Source organism: Camellia sinensis, chromosome 4, assembly GCF_055761805.1.
Source record: "Camellia sinensis isolate YWXY chromosome 4, ASM5576180v1, whole genome shotgun sequence".
NCBI lineage: Eukaryota > Viridiplantae > Streptophyta > Magnoliopsida > Ericales > Theaceae > Camellia > Camellia sinensis.
Genome location: NC_138964.1, coordinates 143,809,269 through 143,833,246, shown reverse-complemented (window position 1 = coordinate 143,833,246; position 23,978 = coordinate 143,809,269). Strand labels below are relative to the sequence as shown.

At 38.0% G+C, this 23,978-nt stretch overlaps 1 pseudogene; it reads right to left on the bottom strand.

Annotated features, from left to right (window-relative positions):
• Nucleotides 1-17,143: 17,143 nt before the first annotated feature.
• Nucleotides 17,144-17,950, bottom strand: LOC145824104 (uncharacterized; annotated as a pseudogene).
• Between the last annotated feature and the right edge of the window lie 6,028 nt (nt 17,951-23,978).

Below are 23,978 nucleotides of genomic sequence, written 5' to 3'. Positions count from 1 at the left end.
GTTATGATCTAGCCTAAATCTCAACTTGATAATATATTTGTATATATCTGTTATAAAGTATATTCTTTGTATATCTTCTCTCCTATATAAAAGAGTGTGTACCTATTCATTCATAATATTTATTGAATAAAAGAGTTTCTCCTTTCTCTTCTATTTCTACTCTCATAACATGGTATCAAAGCCTAGGGTTTTCTCTCAGCCTCCTCTTCTTCTTCATCGCGTTTTTTTTTTTTTTTTTTTTTTTTTTTTTTTTTTTTCTGTCTGGCATATTGCTTTCTTCTCACATTGGTTTCTGCGTATTTAATCATTTCCTGTTTCATCGATTGGACTATACCAGCTTCTTTGTCTCTTCAAGACGAAGCCAAGCCACCAGAATCATCTCCATACGACGTCCTAGGCGCCTCCACGCGTCGCTCGAATATTGGCCACACGTTGTGTCATTTTTCCACTCGTCATACGCGCCTCTTACTCGTCCCCGTGCTATTGTCACGACCCAAACCTGCCCCTATAGGTTTAGCATCGTAACCAGCCAGTAATCCTGGGATTACCAAAGGCCTCTGAACAGATTAACATATAATAAGGGGCTGGCGGAAGTAATAGTAAACATACAACATCCATAAAGCTGTGTTGACATACATGGGACTGAAATTATTAAAACCTAATTCACATAATTAAGACGTCATACCTATGTCACCATTCATACAAACAGACAAACAAAAGGCTTGTTCAAACTTAACAAAAGAAGTGCAAAAGATCTTGATGAGTCGTTTCACACACCAAAAATAAATACTAAACTATACTAAATTCCTTAGAATAATGGTAAGTCCAGGTATCGATCCACAGGGACAATTGTGAAATTAAACTAATTTAAATGCTAAATTCATAAATTAATTTTGATGAAAAAGATGGTTGTTTGGTTCATAACCTAATAATTAAACAAAGCGATTAAAATTGAAATTGGAATTACTGGTTGTGGAAAAACCTAGGGTACTGAATTCACCACTAGTTACATAAATAAGGTTTAATTTGAAAATCAATTATGTTACGGTTCGAACAGAATTGTACTTCGCAACTACAAACTCGAAGCATTTATCAAGAAAATCATCACGTTCAATATACGGGCATGAACCATCTCAAGTAGTACGAATTGTTCACTCTAAACTAGGGTAGCGACACGACTTGTCCCTCGTAATATGGTTCGTCTCATACCTTGAATATGAAAGAATAGAAAACCATTGTATGGAAAGTATTCAACAATCACGGAAAGTAGAATACTTAAAGAGATAATGGAAAAAATATATTTGAAACTTCTTAAACACCGTAAAATTTATTCAAACCTTTACATAATCAAAAAGTAAAGAGAAAACTCTATTTATTTGGCTAGGGTTTTATCAAAACCCTAGAAATAGTAGCCTAGCCACTCATGGAGGCGTAGGAAGAAGTAGAGGAAGAAGAACCCTCCATGGAAATTGCCTTTAAAGCTTGGGAATCACCTTTTTCCAAACCCTAGCCTCTTCTCTCTCATGAAATTTTTCAGAACCCTAATCCAGCCTATTTTTTGACTTTTTATACCTCTGCTGTCTTTCAATCAGGTTTAAAACAACATCACAATTTACGAGGTACGACCACACGTGCAGAAATGGTCACCGCACGTGCGGGAAGTGTTCCGCACGTGCGGGAAAAACCCTCTGCACGTGCGGGAAGCTTAGGCCCTGTTTGGCTCCGAGGTAAAGGCCGCACATGTGGGAATGGGCCTCCACACGTGCGGGAAGGAATTTTCTCCACATTTTTGCTCATTTTATGCTCCCACTGTGTACAAACCTGATTGACATTAAACAAGCATAAAATGTATAATTTGACAAACAAGTAAAGTTAAAAGATCCGAATTAACAGCCTCAGTTTTGTACAATTCAGCCTTAATCACATCCCCTAACATACAACTTCCTAGTTCTCAAGCAAGGAATAAAGAAAGAAAAATAAACTTGAATGAAATCTAACTATCTTCTCTTTCGTGGGAAGAACGGTTGCATTTAGCGTATGCAACAAGCCTTTAAACCACAAAGTTACCCCAAGTGGACGAGTAAAGTCTCGCGAGAGTTTCCAAAAATGATACGCACAAACATTAACATATTCACATCTATCCAGCAATAATCAATCACACTACACCACTCAAGAATTAACTTATATGCCACTACAATGCAATGTTAAGACATGATGAGTCATTGAAGGCAAGGTAGACAAGCATGAAGGAATCTATTGAGTAGAGGCTGCAATTCAGTATTACACAAATCAAGTTCTATGTACTTGTGAATGCTAGTAGAACACATCATCAGTAACCTCGGTGTAACGTGCAATCTCCATAACTAGTTAACGGACCACTATAATAGCCCAGTGTAACTCATAATAACCCCCAACATATACAGACAAGATTAAACTTTTGTAACCAAGATTCTCAATTTTTTTTTTCTTTTTTTCTTGAAAGATTGTGCAATGTCTTAATCCATTAAGCTTTCTAATAAACCCATGTAACAACCATTAGGCCAATAACTCCCAAACCAGACAATTTTAGGGCACTAGGTGTGAAGACACCCCTACGGGCTTAATAACTCAAGCTGAAAAGGCTACGAATTCGAACAAGTTATTTTTCTTATTTTTCCTTAACTGTGCAACTTCTAGGTCTCTTAAGCTTTCTAATTAACACATGTAGCAAGTATTGGGCCAATGACTCCCAAACCAGACGGTTTTAGGGCACTAGGTGTGAAGACACCCTTACGGACTTAATAACTCGAGTTAAAGAGGCTACGAACCCAAACAAGTCAAGTGTTTTTTTTTTAAAATTTATTTTGAGAATCAAGGTTAGTCATTTATTCTTTTTTGCAGCACTAGCAATTATCAATGATGTATACTAGGGATTATAATAGAGAGGTCACCACTATGATAGTATGTTTATGTGAATCAAGACATACTTATGATAAGTGTACTAATACCATAACCACAAACAACTATCCTAGTGCAAACATCACAATAAACCCTTTTCATACAAGTCTACTATGCTCCCCAATTAACATATACCTTACTAGCAACAAGTCGACATCAAGTGAAGCAGTGCAATCAAGTGAAGTAGGTATAAGCATGAATTATGAGCCAAATAGAAATGCACAAAAACAAAATACCCTCATCCCCCAACTTGAATATGACATTGTCCTCAATGGAAGCAAATGCTAAGTAAATAGACAAGAGAGAATATTACCAGAGATTGTAGGTGCACATCCAAGTAGGCAAATAGTAACACACACACACACACACACACACACACACACACACACACACACTTATTTATTTATTTATTTTTGAAAAGAGAAAGAGAAACAAATAAAAGTAAATACAAAAATAAAAGAGACAAAAAAAAAAGTCTAGTACTACTGAGAAGCCGGTGGTGGCAGTGGGGGGAAATGCTGAGCAAACAAAGCATTCATCAATGACCGCGTTTCGAACACTTCTTCATGAACCTGAGCACCGTGCTGGTCAAAACGCTGTTGGCTGGACTCTCGATATGTATAAAAGTCATCTTGCAATGATACAACTGACTGCTGAATGTTGAGCTGCCGGGCGTTGAGCTGGTCGAAAGCCGCATGAGAATAGTCCCGATGCACCTGAAAGTTCGTGCACAACCCTATGAGAATCTGGTGGTGATCGTGAAGAGTACTATGGACCTGATCCACAAGTGTTGAAACTGTAAGTGCTCCTCGCGAGTTATGTATAACGGGTCCTCTTAGGGAGGCACATGGGAGGCTAGAGGAGGTGGTTAGTTGGGCATGGGGTCATGGGCCTCATCAACTGGGGCACCAAGTTGTTGCGGGATGCAAGATAAGCTATGCTGTCATTCCTGCTACCTGAAAGTCGGATAAGCATTGTCTGTCTCCTCAATCATTTCAATTGGAGGTTGTTAAGCTTGAAGAGAAGTGTAAGCAAGTTGGCAAATGGCAGGGGCAAAGTCAGGTTTTACATAGGTTGAGGCTGAATGGCCTCCTACATAAATTTGCGTATATGCATCTAGATCACGTGCTCAAGCGGTACCTGATAACCATGTTAGACAAACTTTATTTGGCACTCAGCTTTATGCCCAAGTGGAAAGGCATTCTTATGTATCGCCGAGTTAATGAATAATAAGCGGCCAAGCAGTTTGCTCCGGTGCAAGCACGTATAACTTGTCTCACCATGGGCCCCTAGGAAGTACTCTTGGATGAGGCATTGTATGGGTTGTCGACCCTCAACTTTCGGGAAGGGCTGGTGGTCTAGCATGGAAAAGAACCTAACAATTAGGTAATCATGGATTCTGTGATACTGACGATGTGGCCATCAATAATAGACAGAAGTCCTACACTAGTGAGCGACTCGTACATGTTCTAGTAGAAGAGCCGTACCAAACGAGGAGAAGTGGGCACCATCATAGTGTAATTGCCCGACTGTTGCAGGAGGTGGAGCAGTTCAAAGGCCCAAGAGGTGACTGGCTCATTCTAAAAATAGTTGATTTTGAACTGTGTAAGCTTGTGAAGCGGGCGTGAAACCCACTCCGGTCGTGACAACTCAACCGGTGGTGGTGGCAAAGATGGTGGTGACGGTGGCGGCGGTCTCGCAGAGGAGGACGAACCTCTGGCCTTTTGGGGGGCCTAGGTGGATATCCGTCGACTCATGTCGTGCTGTAGCTTGACTTTTCGTGCTCCTTTCGGATACGACTAGCCCTACAGTTTGGACTCCCGTGGTTCTAAATCTAATCTCACAAATGCAATGTGAGATAGATAAACACTAAAGAGACCAAATCTAGCAAATCTTTTGGAAAATCGATTTTGAATCAAAATGCCAGAAATGGACTGCTTTGCTAGATATAGAGTCACCACCTAAATATTTTTGAAAAATTTAGGAAACCCATGACTCGTGCCAAAGGCCACGTGTCTGTCATCACCAAGATTGTCTTTGCTCGGGAACTTAGGTACGAGATGGAAAGGTCAAGGATTGAGCACTCCACTCGCCCGATCAAGGATTGACCTCTACTAATCATGATGTGATTCTTATTTACATTATGTTCTCTTGTTCTGGTTATTAGGCTAGCATTACTATGTGATGCGCACACGAGTATAGACTACCTTGCAAATATTGGAACACTTTGATTCATGTCTGTTTTGAAAATTGTTTCGAATATGTACCGCTTGAAAAAAGTGATCGCATATGTACATTACTTAAATTATTCCAATTCAAGCAATTAGCCTTCATCCACAAGCATTCAAGAAATTTATCAATTAAGCACTTAGCCTCATGACAAGCATACTAGACATGGCAACAATCACACTCGTGCAATATGCTAAAGCAAATAAAAGCTTACCTAGTATTCCAAGGTAAGCCAAAAGAAACAAAAGAGTTAGAAAACATGCATGTTCCTAACTAATGCAACATGACTAATGCAACACATGCGATATGTAACTAATAGGCTCGACTACTAATTATGACATGTGAATCAATTTGCTAGCATGCGGTTTAACACGTTTTCAACAAAATATTTAAACGACAATGCGCTGTTAGAATGATGAATCGAGCTTCGATTCATGCAAGACGAGTGTATGCAAACATAGAGTATGCTAAAGGAATCATGATGTTCTAAACTATCCATCATAAGCAATTAAATAAAAGGGAGAAAGACGTGAGGTTGAAAGACATACACATTATTTCAAGTTTTGCCCTTGTGCATGAGGGTTTGAATGAATGAGCTAGCTAAGCTACTTACCTAATTAACTAACTATTACAAACCAAATGAATAAATTAACTACACTAGCTAATTAACTAATTACAATACAAAATTAACTAGCTATTCTAACAAATTAGTTACAAACTTGCTACTTCAAGCACAACACTACTACTATTACAACACCACTTCACGAATCTTGAGGATCGAGGGATGGCTCATGCATGAACGCGGATTTCTACCTGATAATGCTCTCCGTTTTGTTATTGGAATGCCTCTGTTGCACAGTTAGAAAATTGCACTGTTTTTCACCTTAGCCTCTGCTCTGCTATGTTGAAAAAAGGACACTTCCTGTCTGGAAAAAGTGGCCGGCAACCCAGAAGTAGTGGCCGGCAGGCCACTAATAGTGGGTTATCGTCTAGTAAAAGTGGCCTGCCGGCCATTGATTTTGGTTCTTCTCTACACAACAGAGGACAAACAGAGCACAAACTAGAGTCTTTTAAGGAGATGTTTGTTCACCTTGCATCTCCTTATCAGCAAACAAGTCAAAGGAGGGGTAAGCTTGATTCGCAAATCATCAATCGACCCAATTTCATTGCGTGATGACTTATGAATCAAGAGACATAATTTCAATAAATACATAACAAAAGATCAACAAAACTTTTTCCGATCATGGATTGAACAAGGGAAGTGATTGGCCTTGGAAACTTGAACCGTTTTATCACTTAACAAGTGTGAAATGCCTCAAGTCTCTATGTGTTCAATTAACGTCCAATTGAACACAACACCTTTTATTATCTTGAATCACTTTTAGTCCCAATTTTGTTACTTCATTTTAATTACCTTTCCATTCATTAACCAATTGAGTCCAATAATGAGCTTTAAGCCCACTAATGGAGACAAGTACCAAACCAAGTGTTGTTGTAGACATGAGAGAAGTGTCATGCCGTTGGTAATGAACCCCCAAAGGGATTAAACCATTAAGCACAACAACCTTAATCTCAAGCTTAAACACACAATTGAAACCACCCTCAAAACAAATAAAGTCCCAAGAAAAGAGAGAGGTTGCAAAGATGATTAGACATGAAAACAAGCATGGAAAGCAAGAAATAAATGCAATCAATTCGAATAGGTTGGTGTCTAATGCCTAAAACACCAAGCCTATGAGGACCATTACACTACAAGCATACTATACAAAGCATGAATGAAGCTAACACATAAAAAAAAGTCCTAAAATAGCCCAAAAAAGTGCTGGAATTAAGATAAAAATAACTATAACAACTAGCTAAAATGTTGAGGAATTAAAACTAGCACACAAGCATAAGGAGGGGAGGCTAACCCCTCCACTTTTGGGACTTTAAAACATGATTTTTGCCTCTAAAAATCCTCTAAAAATCAATGGCAAAAATCTCAAAAAAAGGTGATAAGAATGTGGAAAACACAACGGCAAAGGCCTTAGAAGCAAGGTTCAAAGAAGGGTTATCAACCCCTCTATCTTTAATGGCCTTAAACCATAAGTTTCAGCCCCAAAACACAAGTAATAAACAGCTCAAAAACAGCAAGAAATGATAGAAAACATGTAGTGTAAAAATGGTACAAAAAGCACTAGAAGGTATACCTCTTGAAGAAAAATGAAACATTGAATTACACACCACCAATTTCACACTCTCAAGTGCCTCGAGAGCTAAAATTCAAGCCCAAATCACCTCAGCAAGGAACTCTCTAGGTTTGGTTCAGAGTGTTTGAGCAAAGGTTATGTAAGTTGCAAGAGAGAGAGAGAGAGAGAGAGAGAGAGAGAATTGTAGAGAGAGAGAATTTTGCTCTTCCAAAAATATTTTCTCACTCCTCAATTTTTCCAACCTTGAAACCAATTGGGGAGGTCATCTATATATAGAAAACCATGTGCCTATCTCGAAAATACCTGTATACATACAGCTGGAATAGTGCATGCACATGAGGGGACAGTTGGCATAAAATATCTGGCTTTTTACACTAGTGGTCGGCAGGCCACATTAGTGGGCGGCAAGCCACACTAGTGGACGATAGGTCACTGGAGGCACAGGCCTGAAAAACCACTATTTTGGTCTAAAAAAAGGCACAAGGTTTGAAGGTTCAAAACTGAGGTTTCTGCTGAGGAAGTCAAGCATTCGACAAGCGTACACATTCATCATTGAGTGATCAATCAGTGGCACCCAAGTCTTAAGGGCCGCAAAAAATGAGGTGTCTACACCTGCACATACTAAAAACATACACATATACCCATGGAACCAGCATGAGAATAAAGTAAGACATTAAAGCACAAGTCTACCCACTGATATACCACATGCAATTCTTAGCATTTTTTTTTTTGTAATAAATGAATCCTAAAATAAAATAAAATAAAAAATGAACTAAACTAGACATATGCATGTAAATTAAACTAATCACTTAACTATGGTATAATAAAGCACATTAACATTTTATTTAAGTAACTAATGACTGAACAAATAAAAACGAACTACACCAACAACTAATGAAGTAAACTAACAAGTAATCAATGAAATAATATAATAAATAAAATAAAAAATAAACAACTAAATAAATAAATAAACAACCTATGAAATAAAAAGAATTAGAAAAGCTAAGCATTAGTTTTTTTTTTTTTTGGTAGGCCACACGTGCGATAGTTGTCTTATTGGCTGCCTAGAATTTTTTTTTTAGGATGAACAATGGACCTCTAACTCTATTAAACTATCCCTAAACCTCACTACAAGGGAAGATTGAAAGAAGAAATACAACGTTTAAACAAAAAGGAGAGTGTACCTTGAATTAGTGAAGAGAAAGAGAGAAATAATAGAGATCCGTCAGAAAAAATGGTGGTCACCGGAGATCGTCGAACGGAGAGAAGGTAGGGCGCCGGCGGTGAGGCTCCTGTGGTAGAGTGGTGGTGACAAGAGGTTAGGTGAAGGTTGGTGATGGTAGAAAGAAGAATAAAGAAAATTGGTGGTGGTGGGGTTTGAGTGAAAGAGAAAGGGAGGAAGAGGATGATAGGGTACAAAGAGAGAGAGAGAGAGAGAGAGAGAGAGAGAGGGAGAGGGAGAGAATATGAGAGGTAGAGAGAGAGAGAAAGAATCTGTAAGAGTGAGAGGCAAAAGTGGGTCTAGGGTTAGATATTCATTTTTTTTTAGATAATAAAAAAATAAAAATGAATAAATAGAATTGATAAAATACAAAAAAAATGTAACAAAGAAATCTGGTTTTTTTTAATAAACAAAATAGATACAATACAACAAAAAATGTAATAAAGAAATCTGAATTTTTTTTTGACGTCTCACATGTGCAGGAGTGCATGCTGTATGTGCGGATGCACATCCGCACCACGTCGCCACTCGTGCATATAAAGCAGGCTCAAAAAAAAATTTCCAGGAATTTTTCTGCACGTGCGGGTCCATACCGCATGTGCGGCGACTAGACCACACCACCTGCGCACTTGCTTTTAAAGCAGTGTCCAACTTGTGGACTAAAATTTTTTACGTATGTGCGGGATTTTTTTTTTAAAGAAGTGATTAAATCATTTTTTAACCCAAGCACCAGCCAAAACATTCCAAACCATTTCTATCTTCATTTTACATCCGAAATAAATATAACATTTCAAAAATAAAAAATGCTCAACAAATGTATAATTTTCATGCGAAAACCACATGTACTACTTTTCTCTTTAACAATGTTTGTACCTTTCCCTATTCTCCAACAGGGTAATAGACTAGATTGATTTGGTATTCAGAATCGAGGCACATAAAGCTAACTCGACCTATGGGGCTGCCATACAGCGTTCAAGCCGAGGTGGTTTTAAAGAAATCTCCACACCTTTGGGTATTTAAACCAGACTTTAATCTCAGAAATTCCAAACCTTTGTGTTCTAGGCTTTATCATTCGAACTCTAGTTTCCACCATCTAAGTTGGTCTTCTAGGAACTCGCTACAAACACAGTTAGGTGGTTATACCAGACTGTCAGATGTCGTTTGGGCACGACTAACACCAAAGGAATTACACCTTTAGAGGATTTAAAGTCTCCTAGACGTCAAATAAAGCACAACAAGAATAACGAAAAATAGAATAGAATAGAAAGGAAAGAAAAGAAAACAAGACATCAATCTCTCAATCATAGTAAAAAGGGTCTATCAAAGCAATGGACTCAATCATATCCTCATTCCTAATCCCCTCTATATACGGCTTCAATCTTTGGCCATTCACTTTAAAAGTGTGGCCCAATCCTTCGATCTTGCACCTTACCCTCTACAACCACAAAGGGAGCATCCCATCTTGATCTAAGCTTATTTGGAAAGAGTCTCAATTTTGAGTTAAAAAGCCATACTTTTTGGTCAGGTTTAAAGGATTTTCTACTAATGTGCTTATTATGGAATTCTTTAGTCTGAGCTTTAAAAATTTTCGAACTCTCATATGCATCATTTTGAATTTCCTCCAACTCATTGAGTTGCAATTTCCAGTTGAGCCCAGCCGCGGCCGTATCGAAGATAAACTTCTTTATAGCCCACAACGCTCGATGCTCAAGTTCAATTGGGAGGTGACAAGCTTTTGCCGAACACCACCCTATATGGTGACATCCCAATGGGTGTCTTATAAGCAGTGCAGTAGGCCTATAATGCATCAATCAAACATTTTGACCAATCTTTCCTATCTAGCCTCATCGTTTTCTCTATTATATGCTTCACCTCCCTATTAGAGACTTCCACTTGGCCACTAGTTTGAAGGTGGTATGGAGTGCCAACTTTATGAGTGATAGAGTATTTCTTAACTACCGACTCAAAGAACCGATTACAAAAATACGTACCCTGATCACTTATTATGGCTCTAGGAAACCCAAAATGACTAAAGATGTTTTCATGCAAGACTTTGATTACTACTTTATGATCGTTTGTTTGGGTAGCTATCGCCTCCACCCACTTAGAAACATAATCCACTGCTAAGAGAATATACTCAAACTCGAATGATGACGGGAAAGGGCCCATAAAATCAATCCCCCAAACATCAAAGATCTCTATTACAAGAATAGGGGACATGGACATCATATCATGACTAGATATTGAACCCATTTGCTGATAGCGTAAACAAATTCTACAAAATTGATGGGCATCTTTAAAAATGGTGGGCCAATAAAACTTGCTTTGAAAAACCTTGGCAGTCGTGTTATGCCCACTAAAATGACTGCCACATGCAGAAGAATGACAAAATGTACTCACTCTCCGGCACACACCGTCGGATCACTTGGTCGGAGCCATATTTAAACAACTCCGGATCCTCCCAAAAATAATACTTGACCTGCAAAAAGAATCGGTCTTTGTCTTGCTTAGACCAATTTTTAGGAATTTGCTAAATGGCCAAGTAATTCACAATATGTGCAAACCACGGGGGGCTAGCTCGTGACATCACAAGAAGTTGTTCGTTTGGGAACGAAACATGCAAAGTTAAAGCGTCACTAGTATACTCAACAAGAACTCCGGAGCGGTGATTCGCCACCACATTCTCAGATCCTTTCTTATCTCAGATCTCTAGGTCAAATTCTTGAAGCAACAAAATCCATCTAATCAACTTAGGTTTGGTCTCTTTCTTTGATAGTAAATACCACAAAGCGACATGATCAGTGAAGACTATGACCTTGGAACCTAGGAGATAGGATTGAAATTTGTCTAAGGCAAAGACCACAACTAACAACTCTTTCTTGATGGTAGTATAATTCAATTGTGCATCTGAGAGAGTGCAACTAGCATAGTATATAGCATAGGGTGCCTTATTGATCCTTTGGCATAACACAGCCCCGATATCATAGTTAGAGGCATCACACGTGATTTCAAAGGTAAGTGACCAATCCTGTGATTTCATGATTGGGGCGGTAATAAGGGCCACTCTCAATGTTTCAAAGGCTTTCACACATGCCCCATCAAAGATAAAAGGTGCATCCTTAGCAAGTATACTACACAAAGGATAGGATATTTTACTAATGTCTTTGATGAACCTACGGTAAAAACTTGCATGCCCTAAGAAAGATCGGACTTCACAGAAGTGGGTGGAGGAAGACCTGCAATGAGGTCAACTTTAGCTTTGTCTACCTCTATACCTTGAGGGGACACAATGTGTCCCAACATTATACCCTCACGAACCATAAAATGGCTCTTCTCCCAATTCAAAATCAGGTTTGCCTCAGTATATCATTCCAACACTCTAGTCAAATTCCTAAGGCATTCCTCAAAAGACAGTCCAAACACCGAAAAATCATCCATGAAAACCTCTAGAAATTTCTCCACCATATAGGAGAAAATAGCCATCGTACACCGTTGAAAAGTCGCCGATGCATTACATAGCCCAAAGGGCATGCGCCTGTAAGCAAAAGTGCCAAAAGGGCAAGTGAACATGGTCTTTTATTGGTCAGCGGGATATACCGGGACTTGATTATACCCCTAGTAGCCATCAAGAAAACAATAAAAACCTTGCCCTGCTAACCTCTCAAGAATTTGATCAATAAATGGCAAAGGTGTCACGGCCCAAACCCGCCCCTATAGGTTTAGAGTCATGACTGGCCAGTAATCCTAGATTACCTTTGGCCTCAAAGACAAAATTTCAAAATATTTAAAATCATATCAGGGCCTAAAGTGGAAGCAAAACAAAAATAATAATGTCCATTGAGCTTGTACCTACATGATACAATAATAATTTATATACATCTACAAATCTTATATTTCTCACACACATATACATTTAAGACTCAGCAAAATACCAAACTTTGACAAAGCTGAGGGGCTGATTTTCTTGGCTCTACTCGAGCCTAACTTGCTCCATTCCGAAAGCTTTTCAAAAGGCTGACACAGGTAGACTCCGAGACTGTCTCTATCCTTGTTGCTCAGTTTGCTCATCTACATATACATATAAATAGTGAACTAAAGCCCAACGAGTAATAACAAAATAAAGAGGTTAAATGAATGAAATTCAACGATAATACAAAAACATGTCTTACAAATTCAAAATGAATCTCAAATCATTTTCAAAGTGAGGCATTTGCTACATTATATCAAATTTAAAACAAAACATTTTCCATGTCGAATCCTATATCAAAACATATCTTTCATTTTTCGAAACAATCCATTTTAATAGGCAGAACATTTTGATTAGCAAGCATATCATCTCTTTATAATAACAAAAGCCATTCGTATCATTATATGTGGTACATCCATGAACAATAATATTCCAATAACAATGGACCATAAAGGTCAAGCCAATAGACCACGAAGGGTCAAACCAATGGACCACGCAGGGTTAAACACTAGAGATTTCTGTGTTTCAATCAATCCAATAGCCATGGGATTGTTACCCCCAGGTAAGGGCATATAATCAATGGTCATGGTATTGTTACCCCCTGGCAAAAGCCTATAATCAATGGCCATGGTATTGTTACCCCCCAGGTAAAGGCCTATGGTCAATGGATACCACAATACAATTCCAAAAGTGAATTTCATCCATCAATAGAAAATAACATTTTAATAAACCATTCAATCAATCGCATATTGATTTCAAGAACAATAACAATTTTAAAAATAAATATTACTTGAACATATCTTTATAAAGTTACTACTCACAATGGGTTAAGTCGATATAAGGCCTCGGACGTCCACCTATGCAAATCACATAACAAAGATACAACAGAAGCACCATTCAATATTCATTTCATTTTAATTCAACTCTCTTTATGTATTTTTACCTTATTCCGTGACTATATGAGTCCAATTGGTGCCTAAGAATACTTAGAATGTCATGAGGATGCAAATAGGCACTTAGAAGAGTTAGTCAAAAATTGCTGAAAACAAGGTCTTCGCTTGAGCGCATCTTTGGTCGTTCGAGTGGTTTGCAAGGCTTTGTAAAAATACTAGATGGCCTCAATAATTTCATGAATATAATAATTTCAACATTTTTCTTCTTTTGTGTTATAAAACATAAAATTAGAGCTATAAAGCTCTTTAAAAGAAATATTTGCATATATGAAATTCAAATCAAAATCAAACGAATTTTTGATTCTCAAGTATAAATTGTAATTTATTCCCAAATTTGTCCAAATTTAGATTTAATTCATTTTCCTTATATCAAACCCATATTTTAAAATATAAATTGAACTTTCAAAACTCTGTTTTTTTTTTTTTTTTGGGTACATCGGAAATAAAAGAAAAACAAAAAGAACTACGTCCTAACAACCTCCTGAGAGAGGTGAACAATATCCGCAATAAGCAAGTCACGGATTTCCGCTGGAGGATCATTAACAATTAGTAACTCAGCTGGTTGATTTTCTCCTAGTTTTTCCAATGCATCTGCGCAAATGTTGGCTTCCCTTTTGATATGTTGGATGGTACAGTCACAGCCTCTCATGATAATACGCGCATCCTCCACAACGCCCCTAAAGGGACATCGCTCTCTCAACTCTTCACTTAACAGTTGCACCACTTGCTCCGCATCTATTTCATTGACCACTTGATTCATACCATGTTGGAGAATGATTGTGAGTCCTTTGTAGACAGCCCAAAGCTCCGCTTCAAGGCTAGTGCATATCTCTAGTTTCCCATAGTAGCCACTAATCCATGAACCTGTCTCATCCCGAAAAAGTCCTCCAAAACCTCCACCTCCTCCATTTCGGCGAGTGCTACCATCCGTGTTTAGTTTAATTGTTCCTGCACTTGGACAAGACCAAACAGTTAGACTTTTATATTTTAGCGGTGTTGTAATATCTAAACTGAATGCTTGAAAAATTTCCTTAACATAGCAAAATATACTTTCCACACTTTGATGCCAATTAGTGTGTTTATTTTCAAAAACCATTTTGTTCCTATTCTTCCAAATAGTCCACAAGGTAACAAGAAACAGGTGAGGGGATTTGTTCCTCCCTTTTACATTCCGGATGATCCATCCGGGCCACGACAAATTAAGCATGTTGGAGTACCATTCCAGACTGATTATTTGACTCCAAACCTGCACAGCGTTGGGACAAAACCGAAATAAATGATCAATGTCCTCAAAGTTTTCACAACAAGGGCATTTCGGGTCATTAGTAAGGCCCCTCAATTGTCTCATATGATTTGTGAGAAGTTTCTCATGGAGAACAACCCACACAATGCTCTTAAGCTTCTGAGGGACCTTAAGCTTCCATATCCAACCCCAATCCCTCTCTTGACTATGGTGATCAACTATTATTTCATAGGCACTTGCTATAGAGAAATCTCCATCAGGGGCTTTAACCCATCTAGGATTATCCTCTACATCCCTATTACGAGGGGGTTGAAGTTTCAGAATTTCCACAACCACATGCCTTGGCATAAGGTTATTTATATGCATCAAATCCCAACTTTCAAAACTCTTGAAAACTTTATGTTGTATGTAAAAATAGAACCCAATTTCATTATTAATAACAAAATTCAAACTTAACTAATGAATTACAAAAATCAATTTCTTAGAATTTCAACTTAACTCAATCTTTAACCAAAACTTAATTTATGATCATATATGTTCCAAAATATGTTTAAATTGAATAAAACTTTTAAATTAAATTACACGCATGGATTAAAAATCAAAATCAAACAAATTCTTAATTTTCAAAGATTTTCCTTTTGCTCTTCAAAATATGAGATTGAATTTGTTCAAATTCTTCACAATCCATGATGCATGTATAACTAAAGTATTAAAATTGTAGATTTTGCTCATGCATGTAACAATGAGGCTTAATTTCATGCAAGACTACAACATCAAACCCAAAATAATTAATTTCCATAACCATAACCATGAACTTAACTTAATTTCTTCATCTTTGTTTTCTAATTCTTTCCAAATATATGAAATTGGAGACAAACTCATCTTTAATTTCAAATGTGATACAAGAATTCTACAAAAATCAAGGTTGAAATCCTTACCTTTAATCTTCAATTTGATAAATTTCTTGATGGTCTTCCATTTTCCTTTCTTGAATTTCCTTCAAAACTCACCAACACAAAGAAACAAGCTCTCTCTCTCTCTCTCTCGACTGTGTTCTTTCTAGCCAAAATAAATAGATGATGAATAGCAATGTACTACACCCTCTTTCCTTATTCCACTTTCTTTTCCCCTTTTTATATATATGTATATATATATATTAAAATGGTGGAACACTCTAATTCTCACATCTTATTTAATTGACTTGATTAGATCATTTCACTAATCACATATTAACATAATTAGTCAATTCTTAATCTTAATTAACTATGTCTAATCTTTAATTTAATTAGTCTAATTGGCTTCAATTAAAGCCCAATTAATTATATTTAATTTTTACTATTCTGAATCAGATTTTTAATCAAATTCTCAACAGACTCCAAATATTAAATTAAACTTTTTACCATCATCCATTTTGATTTCCCAAATCATTTAAGCCTTCAATTTCAGATCAGAGTCAAATTTCCATCAGTAAATTACATATTCAAAATGGACACCTCACAATTAAATTTAATTCATAATAATCACAATTCCCAATCTTCATAACTTGATCAACTCTAATTCGGACCGAATTAATAAAATCTCATTTTTACTAAACTAAATTGAATATTTAATTAAACTCCCATATGGTCCGATACTCGAAATTAAAATATTTCAATTCGCCAATTTTGCCTTCTTGAGCCACTTAAGCTTTTTATTTCTAATTCCAAAATAACTTTTTTATAAAATTATATACGAATCAACCCCAATATTGTTCATCAATTCCACAATTAAATCGGAATAATAATTAATTAAAATCTAAATCACCTCGATTAATTAAATGTAAAATATTTTACGTTTTGGGGTCGTCACAAAAGGAAAATGGTCCTTCCTAGTCATGGAATTCAATCTCCTATAATCAATACACACTCGCCACTCAATAGTGGTTTGTGTGGAGAATAACTCTCCTTGCTCATTCTTTACAACAGTGATGCCCGATTTCTTAGGCGTCACTTGTGTGGGACTCACCCACCTGCTATCCGAGTTGGGGTATATAATACCCATATCTAACAATTTCAACACCTCTTTTTTCACGACCTCTTTCATGCTGGGATTAACCCTCTGTTGCATTTCATGAGAAGGTTTGTTGTCCTCCTCTAGATGTATATGATGCATGTACATGAAGGGATCAATCCCATTCAAATCAGCTACCGACCATCCTATAGCACTCCGATATGCCACAAGAACACTCATTAATTGACTTTCTTGCTCTGTAGTTAAGTTAGATGCAATGAGGACAAGTAAAGTATCTTTTGGCCCTAAAAATGCATACTTGAGTGTGGCTGGGAGTGGCTTCAACTCAAGTGTAGGTGGTGTGACTAGAGCTGGTATGGCAGGCTCTCTAGACAAAGGAGGAAGAGACTCAAACTAGGCTTTCCACGAAGGAAAATCCGGTGTAAAAGAAGAATTAAGCAAGGCATTTACCTCCTCAATTGACCCGTCAGTATCAAAATCCTCGAACCCAAAATGAGCTAGACAAGCCTCTAGAGGGTCCTTTACAAGAATGAAGGGTAAAGTCTGCTCCACAATCCTATCTACAACATCTACAAATAAAGAATCCTCTCTTTCATGGGGTTGTTAGGATGCTTGGAAAACTTTGAGTTTCACTTGTATATTTCCAAATGAAACATCCATAGCCCCGGTAGGACAATTTATGCATGCATTGGCCGTAGCCAAGAAAGGTCGGCCTAAGATCACCGGGATTTGTTTTCTAGAGTTGGCTACCAGTTCTATATCTAAAACCCAAAAGTCAACAGGAAAACAAAACCTATCAACCTTTACTAGGACATCCTCAATCATGCCACGTGGCACTTTGTAGGACCGGTTAGCCAACTAGAGTGTAACAGTAGTGGGTTTCAACTCGCCAAGCCCAAATTCTTCATACATAGAGTATGACAACATATTGACACTAGACCCTAAATCTAACAAGGTCCTATCAATGAAATGATCCCCTATAATGCATGCAATGGTTGGGGCACCCGGGTCTTTAAGCTTAGGGGGTGTGTCACTCAATAAAATGGAGCTTACTTACTCCGTGAGTATGACCTTTTGGGACACGTGTGTCCTAGATTTATGCTTTTGTGTACAAAGGTTCAAAAATTTAGCATAAGAGGGTACTTGCTTAATCCCCTCCAACAGGGAGAGGTTGATTTTCACTTGTTTAAAAACCTCCATCATCGTTTCCATGGATGCCGCCTTCTTATTAAAACAGGACGGGGAAAGGGTGCCTTAAGCATATATTGCGCCTTAGACTCATGTGAGGAACTAGGGACTAGGTCATCCCCCTTTTGTGTTTTTCTCTCGCCTTTGCTCTCATTGGGTTTACCACCGTAGTCATCCTTCTTAGCCCTAGTTGTTTCAGACGCAATTGGCCGAGGCTCTAATTCTCTCCCACTTCTCAAAGTGATCACCACTTGTACCTGTTTATGGTGCTTTCCATTCCCACTCGACCCCTCTGCCCCATATTGACCCTTAGGGTTGGCCACAGTCTGAATCGATAACTTTCCCTCCTCTCTTCTATTCATGTTGTTAGTCATTTGACCTAATTGGGCCTCTAGCTTGGCAATGGAGTGAGTATGGGAGTGAACTACTGGTGCTAACCCTTTAAGCTCTGAGAGAACTTCCAACACCTGAGTCTCAAAGGCCGTGTTGCCTTGAGGAACATGCGGGGGTTATAGTTGCTAGTAAGGTTGTGGTGGTCGGTAAAAAGATTGGTTGGCAAAATTATTAAAATTTTGCCTTGGTGGTGAAGGATTGTAAGAAGTGCCTTAGAAAGGAGGTCTCCATGAAAAATTAAGGTGATTTCTCCATCCCGGATTATATGTGTTGGAATATGGGTCATTACGCGAGTTGGAGAATCTATGAGCCGCATTCACATGCTCTTGGACTAAATTTGGAAATTATGATGCCGAAGGGCACTCACTCAAGTCATGAGCAGGGCTCGCACAAATAGCACATGCCTTGTGAAATTGAGGCTGATCTTGCTGTGCAAGGGCATGTCCCGCAGCTACTAATTGGTCTCTTTTGTGGGACAATGCCTCTACTTGTTGGGCTAACTCTAGGTTTTGCCCTACCTTATAAATGCCCTCTATTTTAGCAGCTCTAATTACTGGTTGCTGGACTTGCCGGCTGTGGGGGCATAGTAAAGGGAATTATCACTTAAGTTCTCAAATAGTTGCCATGCCTCGGCGTTATTTTTTGACGTAAATATCCTACCTCAAGAAGAATCTACCATTTGGCAGTGAGGCTCAGTTAAGCCATAGTAAAAGGTCTGCACAAGTTGCCATTCAGGCACTTAGTGGTAGGGACACTGTTGGAGAAGGTCACGAAGTCTTTCCCATGTTTCATGAAATTACTCGCCATCAATTTGAGCAAAATTGGTGATGGCTCGCCTAAATTGGTTGGTCTTACTGATGCGAAAGTACTTCTTCAAAAACTTCTGCCGTAATTGGTCCCAAGTTGTGATAGAATTAGCAGGTAAGGAGTTTAGCCAGTGTTTGGCTTTGTCCTTTAATGAAAATGGGAACAATCGCAACATTAGGGCCTCATTGGCGAAGTTCTGGATCCTCAGTATAGAGCAAATTTCCAAAAATTCATGCAGATGTTTGTAAGGGTCATCATGAGCTAGTCCATGGAATGATGGGAGCATTTGGATGGTGCTGGACTTAATCTCATAATGAGTAGCAGTGGTGTCAGGTGACTGGATGCATGATGGTGATGTATATGCAGTGGGTGTGAAATAATCCTTAAGGGTCTGGTTGGGCCCATTTAGGCCATTTGGGTTCCCCATCTCTAACGGCTCGAAGTATGGATATGGATATTCAAGCCTAGGAACACGAGAAGAGGCTCAAAGTTTCCTAAGAGTCCTTTCTAGTTCAAGGTCCAAATTCCACAATTCAGGGCGAAAAGAACGACGCTCGTGCATACACTATTCACACACACACACACACACACACACACACACACACACACACTAAGTTCCGACTCTAGTACACTAAGTTATGAAAGCAAAATACCCAAGAAGAAAATACTTATAGCGATTTAACGAAAACGTTTTACTCGTCTTGCGGGTGCTTGACATGTAGACATTGTCCCCAACTTCCACTTGAGCTCTCTAGTTGTAGCACTTTGGTGCTTTACTTGCGAGTATTTGCCTTTGTTTTTTTTTAAGCACTTTGACGCTGCAGTTTGTTTTTAAAGCTCGGTTGCGCTCCGCTAGTGCCTCGATGCTTGCAAACATTCTACACACTTAGCAACACTAAAATATAAAATCCTAAACTAGAAATTAAAATAGGAATGTAACTTTAAATTACTTAATTTCGCCAAAAGTCCCCGGCAACAGTGCCAAAATTTGATGGGTCGTTTCACATACCAAAAATAAATACTAAACTATACCAAATTCCTTCGAATAATGTTAAATCCAGGTATCGATCCACATATATAATTGTGAAATTAAACTAATTTAAATGCTAAATTCCTAAATTAATTTTGATGAAAAAGATGGTTGTTTTGTTCATAATCTAATAATAATTAAATTAAAAAAGCAATTAAACTAGCGATTAAAATTGAAATTGGAATTACTAATTATGGAGAAACCTAGGATATTGAATTCACCACTAGTTACATAAATAAGGTTTCAATTTGAAAATCAATTATGTTACGGTTCGAATGGAATAATACTTCGCATCTACAAGCTCAAAACATTTATCAAGAAAATCATCACGTTCAATATACGGGCACGAACCATCTCAAGTAGTACGAATCGTTCGCTCTAAACTAGGGTAGCGACACGACTCGTCCCTCGTAGTATGGTTCGTCTCATTCCTTGAATATGAAATAATAGAAAACCATTGTATGGAAAGCATTCAACAATCATAGAAAGCAGAATATTTAAAGAGATAATGGAAAAAATATATATGAAACCTCTTAAACACCATACAATTTGTTCAAACTTTTACATAATCAAAAAACAAAGAGAAAACCCTATTTACTTGGCTAGGGTTTCATCAAAACCCTAGAAATAGTAGCCTAGCCACTCATGGAGGCGTGGGAAGAAGTAGAAGAAGAAGAACCCTCCATGGAAATTGCCTTTGAAGCTTGAGAATCACCATTTTCCAAACCCTAGCCTCTTCTCTCTCATGGAATTTTTCAGAACCCTAATCCAGCCTATTTTTTGCCTTTTTATACCTCTGCTATCTTTCAAACAGGTTTAAAACAGTGGCACAATTTTTGAGGTACAGCCGCACGTGTGGGAAGGGTTCCACACGTACGAGAAAAGCCCTCCGCACATGTGGGAATCTTGGGCCCTGTTTGGCTGCAAGGTAAAGGCCGCACATGTAGGAATAGGCCTCCGCACGTGTAGAGAGGAATTTTCTCTGCATTTTTGCTCATTTTATGCTCCCACTGTGTACAAACCTGATTGACATCAAACAAACATAAAATGTATAGTTTGATAAGCAAGTAAAATTAAGAGATCCTAATTAACAGCCTCAGTGTTGTACAATTCGGCCTTAATCAGATCTTTAACATTATTCCAAAACTTGGCCACTGCAAAAAGGGAACCTCCTCGAGAGGCACTGTGGTTGGCTGACAAACAGAACTCCAGGCAATCAACTCTGAGCCTGGTCACGTGCTTGGTCACCTACATATATAAATAATACGATGAGCTGGAGCCTAGTAAATAACAATAGAGTAAAGGATTTATGAATGATGTCCAAATAGTTTTAGAAATTAGAATTCATATCAGAAACAAATTCAGAATCATATTCGTAACAATAAGTCATAAGCAGTTATATGTGGTACATCCATTAGTTATCATATCATCTTGGTCCTGGGACCCATAAGCATAGTCCGTACCGACGACCCGAAAGGTCCATATCTTATGAAGAAGTAGCCATGGTATTGTTTCCCCCTAGCAAGGGCCATGTATAAACCACGGTATTGTTTCCCTCGGGTAAGGGCCATATGATCATAAGCCATAGTATTGTTTCCCCCGGGCGAGGGCCATGTAAACATATGCCATGGTGTTATTTTTCCCGGGCGAGGGCCATGTGAACATATGCCACGGTATTGTTCCCCTGGGTAAAGGCCATATGAACTAAGGATGCTACAATTATATTTCATAAAAATGGACATTCATTCATGATTCATAAATTAGCATTTCAGAAAACAGATCATATCATTTCAATCAAAAAATACTTACAGTTAAATATAGCTTTACAGAGTTGTTACTTACAAATAACTCCGATAGCAAAACAGATCAAGCGGACGGATCAGATAGTCTATGACACGTGACCTACACAAACACATAGAAAATACATATTGAAACACATATTCAGAAAGTACCTAACTTATTCCTTTTCTATTATAGTGTGTTTTTAACTTTTATCCTCATTATTATGTCTTAATTAGGGCTTAGGAATGCCTAAGGTGCAATGAGGATGCCAAAATGTGCTTTAAAATACTTAGTCAAATTTTAAAAAATAAGACAGTTCGCTTAAGCACAATTTCAGTCGCTCGAGTGAGCTGCAAACTCTACAAAAGTACTGGTTGCATGATTTTTATGCTCGACGGTCTCTCAAGCCAAAGACAGGGTCCTCGCTCAAGCACAACTTCGGTCGCTCGAGCAGTCTGTAAAACTTTGTAAACTTCTGGGAGCATGAATTTTACACTCAAGCTTAGACTTCTTCGCTTGAGCAAAAGCACAAAACAAAGAGTGGTCGCTCGAGCGTAACTTCTGTCGCTCGAGCAGAGATGCAGAATTCTAGAATTTCCAGATTACACTCCCAGCTTCAAAACTCAAATTCAAACCAACAAAACATATCCTTTTGGGCCTAAACTTGAGGAAACATATTTAAACTCATAGAACTTCATGATTTGAAAGCCATTTCGCAAAATCAAAGCCCAAAAATAGGCCAATTATTCAAAAACAAACTTGAATTGTATGTATGTATGTATAACATGCATGTATTGTCTTGGCTTCAAAGCTTACAAAACATGATCAAATGAGGTCCAATGGTGAGAAATGTTATGAATTCTTAAAACCATGCTAGAATTACCACATGCATGGGAGAAATCTTTGAAAACAACTTCAAAACTCTAAGAAATGCACATGCATGCATGAATTGATTCTCAATTCCATTCTTTAACTCAATTCTCATGTTAATTCACCTATCTCACTTGATTCCATGTATTAACCAACTAAATTACAAAACTATAGGCTAGAATTCTTACCTAAGGTTCTCAATTCCTTAAGGTTTAGAGATATTCTGGAGTAATTCTCCAAGTCTCCTAGCAATTTCCTTCCAAACCTCAAGCTTGATCTCCATTCTCTTAGTCTCTCGCTCTCTCACGTTTGTTGCTTCAAAGATGAAGAAATGAGTGTGTAAAGTGTACTTTAGAGCTCACTTGTGCCTTATATAGGCTTGATTAAAGAGACTTAATTAAGCTTGGCTTAAACTAATCAAATTGGCATTAATTATCTTAATTAATTCGTTCCGAATAGAATTTCAATTAATCCTATCATAAATTTCTAAAAATTCTAAATAACACATAAACCTAAACAATTTCGTAATCGGATGCCGATAAGGCCTTCAATTCATATAATGAAATAGAAACATAGATATATCTATCTATAACAGACAAATATAAATACAAATAACATTTTACACATGCAATTAACGTAGTATTTCATTTTAATCACTTATTTGGCCTTCTTAACCAAAGATTATAAGCTAATCACAAGTTAGGGTTGTTACAGATGTCGTGCGCTGCGGCCTTATCTGCTAACGTGAGCCGCGTGTTTCTAACCTCAGCTGACGTTAGCCCCTGGTTCCGTGCGTTGCTGTTGCTCCTCTTGTTATTGTGCACCGCGTATATCTACTTATGTGCCCTACGCGTGTTGACGTCATTCTTCTTGCTGGTTCCGTGCGTCACTACTGTTTCTCTTGCTATCATGCGTCGTGCATCTCTACTAACGTGTGCCACGTATGCTGACATCATCATTTCTGCTGTGACATTAGCCCTAGTTGACCAGATTGGTCAAACCACTTTGACCAGTCATTTCACTACCTTTCTGGTCGTGTTTTTGGCCCATTCAGACCATATCCCAGCTGTTTTCGATCTCATAAATCTACTAGTGTGTTCTGTTTTGGCAAAATTAGCCTCTACAACGCATCTTCTTCTTTTTTTTGCTCAATTTGAG